The sequence below is a fragment of the Callorhinus ursinus genome, unplaced genomic scaffold, assembly GCF_003265705.2.
Source record: "Callorhinus ursinus isolate GAN/ISIS: 27379988/994484 unplaced genomic scaffold, GSC_fseal_2.0 scaffold8, whole genome shotgun sequence".
Lineage (NCBI taxonomy): Eukaryota > Metazoa > Chordata > Mammalia > Carnivora > Otariidae > Callorhinus > Callorhinus ursinus.
Genome location: NW_027397070.1, coordinates 15,259,834 through 15,266,554, shown reverse-complemented (window position 1 = coordinate 15,266,554; position 6,721 = coordinate 15,259,834). Strand labels below are relative to the sequence as shown.

The window sequence follows — 6,721 nt, the reverse complement described above, 5'->3', positions numbered from 1 at the left end:
CTGAAGAGTTTTAATCAGGAAAGGATGTTGTACTTTATCAAATGCTTTTTCTACATCAATTGAGAGGACCAGGGTGGAGTTCCTCAAAAATTTAAAAATAGAGCTGTGCTTTATTTTATTCACCTTGCCATTGACTTTTGAGACTCACACAATAAATTTGCTGGAAAGCTGAAAAAAATAAAAAATAAAAATAAAAATAGAGCTACCCTATGACCCAGCAATTGCACTACTGGGTATTTACCCCAAAGACACAGATGTAGTGAAAAGAAGGGCCATATGCACCCCAACGTTCATAGCAGCAATGTCCGCAATAGCCAAACTGTGGAAAGAGCCAAGATGCCCTTCAACAGGTGAATGGATAAAGATGTGGTCCATATATACAATGGAATATCACTCAGCCATCAGAAAGGATGAATACCCAACTTTTACATCAACATGGATGGGACTGGAGGAGATTATGCTAAGTGAAATAAGTCAAGCAGGGAAAGACAATTATTATATGATTTCACTTATTTGTGGAACATAAGGAACAGCATGGAGGACATTAGGAGAAGGAAGGGAAAATGAAGGGGGGGAAATCGGAGGGAGAGATGAACCATGAGAGACTACGGACTCTGAGAAACAAACAGGGTTTTAGAGGGGAGAGGGTAGGGGTGATTGGTCAGCTCGGTGATGGGTTTTAAGGAGGGCACGTACTGCATGGAGCACTGGGTGTTATACGAAAATGATGGATCGTGGATCACCACATCAAAAACTAATGATGTATTGTATGGTGACTAACATAACATAATAAAATTTAAAATAAAATAAAATAAAATAAAATAAAATAAAAGACATTTATTCAGTGTCATGATCAGACTATTACATTTAGCAATCAACAGCATGGGTGCAAAAAAAAATCTACATTAAAACCCTTTGTTGGAATGCTTTATACTTTCCACAGAACAGAAGCTAAAAAAACCTGCTATACAATTAGTCCCAAATACAGTCGAGTTCTTTGCCCATACACATGAGTATTGTCTAAAACATGTCTTCTTTGTAGCAGTGAGGCCCTGTCACCACTGTGCTTGGCTGCGTTCACAAATCTCTTGTAACCTGTAGCTTCCCTGTCACTTCTCTGGCTCTCCTCTCCTGCTAAGCCCTTTTCCTGGCAGTCATGAAAACCTGGCACTGCCGTAGCTCTTGATGCTGCTGGAACTGCCAGAGCCACCTTGGTTTCATGATTTGGCAAAGTATTGGCCTCCACCACCACAGAGGTCAGAGCTTCTGCCTCCAGAATTTCCTTCTTTCATGGGTCCAAAATTTGAAGATAGATTGTTGTAATTGCCAAAAAATCATTATAGCTTCCATCACCTCTGAAGTTGCTTCCATCATTACCAAATCTGTTATAGCCATCCCCACTGCCACCATATCCACCACCACCTCCGCTGCCACCAAAGCCACCTCGCCCATTGAAGTTTCCTCCATGACCAAAGTTGTCATTCCCACCAAAACCACCTCCACGACCACCACCAAAGTTTCCAGAACCACTTCGACCTCTTTGGCTGGATGAAGCACTAGCCATCTCTTGCTTAGATAGGGCTTTCCTTACTTCACAGTTGTGGCCATTCACAGTATGGGATTTTTGAATGACCATCTTGTCTACAGAGTCATGGTCATCAAATGTTACAACAGCAAAACCTCTCTTTTTGCCACTGCCTCGGTCAGTCATCATCTCAATCACTTCAATTTTCCCATACTGTTCAAAATAATCTCTTAGCTGATATTCTCCAGTGTCTTCTTTAATGCCACAAACACAAATCTTTTTCACAGTCAAGTGGGCACCAGGTCTTTGAGAATCTTCTCTTGAGACAGCCCTCTTTGGTTCCACAACTCTTCCATCCATCTTGTGTGACCTTGCATTCATGGCTGCATCCATCTCCTCCACGGTGGCATATGTGACAAACCCATAGCTTCTGGAGTGGTTGGTTTTGGATCTGTCATGACCACGCAGTCTGTAAGCATCCCTCATTGCTCAGAATGGTTCCTCAGACTCTCGTCAGTTGTTTCAAAGCTCAAACCTCTGATGAAAAGCTTCTTCAGCTGTTCAGGTTCTTTGGGAGACTCTGACTTAGACATGATGGCCGTGGGAGGAGAGACTTTAATGATGCCTACTCAGGGGTGTCCATGGGCAGAAAGCAACCATTTGGATTTCTATGACTAAGAATGTATGTGTGTGTATCTTTGTCATGAATATTCAAGTATTGATCAATTCATGATATTGATAGAATGTATCTTTTTCCTAACCATGAAACATAAACAAAACTAGAAAATGTAAAAGAATAAATACTATTTAAAATTCTGTGAAAACATAATGACAACTTCAAAAGAAATAATTATATACAACAGCAGCAATAGCATCCTTGAGGCCATTTCTATAGTGTTTCAAGTACTGACTGTATCAGTTGTGCCAGAGTTCATCTCCTAGAGAGACAGGATAAGAAGTGTTGGGCTAAAGACTCAAGGATCAATGGAAATTTCAGTTCTGTACATAAGTAAAAATAGCAAATGTACAGGCTGTTTGAGTGTCTGGCTCTTTTTTTTTTTTTTGGTCCATATAACCATTATTACCTTCACACTATTTTATCTCCCTCTTTTAGGCTTGATAGCATGAGCTGAGAGCAATTGATTTCACAAAGCAATTGAAAGGATAAAGAGAAACACAAATTATGAAAAATGTACCAGACATAGGTGAATGCATACTACAATATTAATAAAGCTCTAAAATGCTTAAAATTCGTTTGAAGCTTTCCCTCTGATTGATGTTTAATGTGGTTTTTTTTTAATTTCAAAAGAAGTTAAGGATGCTACAAGGAAGAAGTGGGAAACATATAAAGAAGCTAAATTGATTGTAATCACACTACTAGGAACAGCACTATTAATGTTCTCCTGAATTCCTTCTAGTCTTTAAAACATATATGTAATATATAATATATATTATGTATAATATATAATTCTGTTTTAATAAATAAATATTTAGTCATATAAATATTATTTATTTTATTATATACAGTATTTCTATATTTTATTATGTATATTTATGTATTAAAACATAATTATAATAATTTTCTATCCTTTCATTAAATAGTATTATGAGGTATTTTACATAGCAAGAAATTTTTTTTGCAACAAATATTTGTCATACAGATGCTTTATATGATGACCTAATATTTTTCACATAAAAATATTAAACTTTTTCTAATTAGTCTGCCACTCTAGGCATTAAGGATGTTTCCAATTTTCCCTTCTTAAAAATAATGCTACAATAAACATGATTAAATATACATCTGTTTGAAACTTTGAAATATTTCCTTAGATTAGATTTCCATAAATAGAATTGCTATGTTAAAGAATGTGAACGCTGCTAAGAATCTTTACAGCAGAAAAGTAGAAACAGTCTGCCAGTGTGGTCTAATAATTCCCACTTTAGCCGTACCTTCACCCCTACAGGTGTTATCATTGAAAAAATACATTTGATAACTTGATAGATGAAAAAAACTCATCATTCTATCAATCTGAATTTCTTTCCTTTTTTTTCTTTTTTGTGAGATTCATTCATTCATTCATTCTATAAAATTTCCACACAAAACATCATTCTGACAAGGCTGGATTCAGGGGAGTGTGACCTGTGCAGTTGCATGAGGTTCCAATGCTCAGAAGGGTCTTGTGCTTGGTTTAATGCTCTGTTGCCATTTCGGAATTCTTAAAAATTTTATCTTTGCACTTATGTGTTGTAAGTAAAGTCTGATGGAACAATGGAATATGTGTGTGAGCAGAGGAAATAAATGCAATATACAAGTCCACTGCATATAGTGTTTTGTGATGTTCCATAAGCAGGGAGTTCTGGGGGACACAGGACACATGGGAGTTCAGTGAAACTCAACATGGGTACAAGGTAAGCATGATACATCAAAAGCTGAGTAAGTAGGGGAGGTGCTGACAGCTCCAAGTGGCCATGCTTTGTGTTTGTACCAGAGCTTACTTCTTTTTTTGTTTTTTAAAGATTTTATTTATTTGATAGAGAGAGGGAGGGAGGGAGAGCACAGAGGGAGAGTGAGAGGGAGAAGCAGACTACCCGCTGATCAGAGAGCTTGACCCAGGGCTCGATCCCAGGACCCTGAGATCATGACCTGAGCTGAAGGCAGATGCTCAACTGACTGAGCCACCTAGGCACACCCCCCCCAGAGCTTACTTCTAATGCAGAAAGAAGGTAATAGTTTTCTAAGAAAAATGAGCAACCAAGGAAACCTATCATATCCTTTCTTTTTGTTTATTTATTTATTTTTATTTTTTTATTATTATGTTATGTTAATCACCATACATTACATCATTAGTTTTTGATGTAGTGTTCCATGATTCATTGTTTGCCTATAACACCCAGTGCTCCATGCAGAATGTGCCCTCTTTAATACCCATCACCAGGCTAACCCATCCCTCTACCCCCCTCCCCTCTAGAACCCTTAGTTTGTTTCTCAGAGTCCATAGTCTCTCATATCCTTTCTTTTTAATGTTACTTTCTTGTGTTAGGCAACCACTATAATCATAATACAATGACATAGAAGGAAAGAAAAAGATAAGACAACCCATAGTTCTTTTTTTTCTTTTTCTTTCTTTTTTTAAAGATTTATTTATTTATTCTAGAGAAAGAGAAAGTGCTCATGAGAAGAGGAGGGGCTAAGGGAGAGGGAGAGAGAAAATCCCAAGCAGACTCCACACTGAGTATGGAGCTGGACAGCAGGCTAGATCTCACAATACATGAGATCATGACTTTAGCTGAAATCAACAGTCAGATGTCCAACCGACTGAGCCACCTACGTGCCCCACTTCCTTTTTTTTTCTTTAGTTTTTTTTTGCTCATGATAAAGAAGAGAATATTGTGACCCAAAACAGGAGAGTAAATAGCCCTAGAATGAAGCTGTGAATGCATAGTATTGTTCATCCAATTTTTGATTCTCCTACCTGATGGGAATGGAAAAGACATATCTGCCAGATCAATTCGGACATACCAGAGGCTATGTTAAAAATCTACTCATAATGACATCACATCTGGTACATTAACTGCAGTTGAAGCTTCTTCTTAGTTTAAGGTGGCATTAGTTAATTGTCATATGCTATGGTCCAGACTGCTGGATCATTTGCAGAGGACAGACTGATGAATTAAATGGGAATATGATGGCACTATCACTTCTGCATTGCTTACTCCATTGAGGATGATGCTAATGTCTACTGTTCTACCTAGGATGTAGTATATTTTTGTTTCACTGTCTTAGGTGAGATTGGGGAGTGGCAATTTCAGGGGTCTCCACTTTACCTTCATTAGTATAGTAGTTGTATTCATGGACAAAGGAATCTCTATTAGGGTAGTGTCAGTGTCTGAGTATGGCCAGTCCAATTATACATTTGGGAACTCAGAAAATAGCACTGGGTATGTCTGTGGACTCAGTGGACTCATTGTAGATTCACCTTAGTCCAGGAATCCATTTATTTCCCAACTTCCACAGATCCCTACTCTAATGGGGGGCAGGGCTTTAATGGTATTTTGACCCCTTGGATATTAGTTTTTGGTTTTGATATTTGGGAAGTATTCTCTCCTCTTCAATTTTCTGGAAAAATTTGTGTAAAATTGGTATCATTTCTTCCTTAAATGTTTGGTAATATTCACCACGGAAGCCACTGGTAAATGAAAGGATTTTAAAAATAAATTTAATTTCTTGCTAGAACTCATACAGGAATTCAGCAAAATGGCAGGATATAAAATCAATGCACAGAAATCAGTTGCATTTCTATACACTAACAATGAGACAGAAGAAAGAGGAATTAAGGAGTTGATCCCATTTACAATTGACCAAAAACCATAAGATACCTAAGAATAAACCTAACCAAAGAGGTAAAGGATCTGTACTCTGAAAACTATAGAACACTTATGAAAGAAATTGAGGAAGACACAAAGACATGAAAAAACATACCATGCTCATGGATTGGAAGAAAAATATTGTTAAAATATCTAGGCTACCCAGAGCAATCTATACGTTCAATGCAATCCCTACCAAATACCATAAACATTTTCCATGGAGCTGGAACAAACAATCCTAAAATTTGTGTGGAACCAGAAAAGACCCTGAATAGCCAAAGGAATGTTGAAAAAGAAAACCAAAGCTGGTGGTGTCACAATTCTGGACTTCAAGCTCCATTACAAAGCTGAAATCATCAAGACAGTATGGTACTGGCACAAACACAGACACATAGACCAATGGAACAGAATAGAGAACCCAGAAATGGACTCTCAACTCTATGGTCAACTGATCTTCGACAAAGCAGGAAAGAACATCCAATGGAAAAAAGACAGTCTCTTCAACAAATGGTGTTGGGAAAATTGGACAGCCACATGTAGAAGAATGAAACTGGAACATTTTCTTACACCGTACACAACAATAAACAGAATGGATGAAAGACCTAAATATGAGATAGGAATCCATCCAAATCCTAGAGGAGAACACAGGCAGCAACATCTGTGACCTCAGTCACAGCAAGTTCTTGCTAGACATGTCTCCAAAGGCAAGGGAAACAAAAGCAAAAATGAACTATTGGGACTTCATCAAGATAAAAAGCTTTTGCACAGAAAGGGAAACAGTCAACAAAACCAAAAGAGAACCAACAGAATAGGAGAAGATATTTGCAAATG

At 37.6% G+C, this 6,721-nt stretch overlaps 1 pseudogene; it reads right to left on the bottom strand.

Annotated features, from left to right (window-relative positions):
• Positions 1 to 1,154: 1,154 nt before the first annotated feature.
• Positions 1,155 to 2,118, bottom strand: LOC112821923 (heterogeneous nuclear ribonucleoprotein A1-like; annotated as a pseudogene).
• Between the last annotated feature and the right edge of the window lie 4,603 nt (positions 2,119 to 6,721).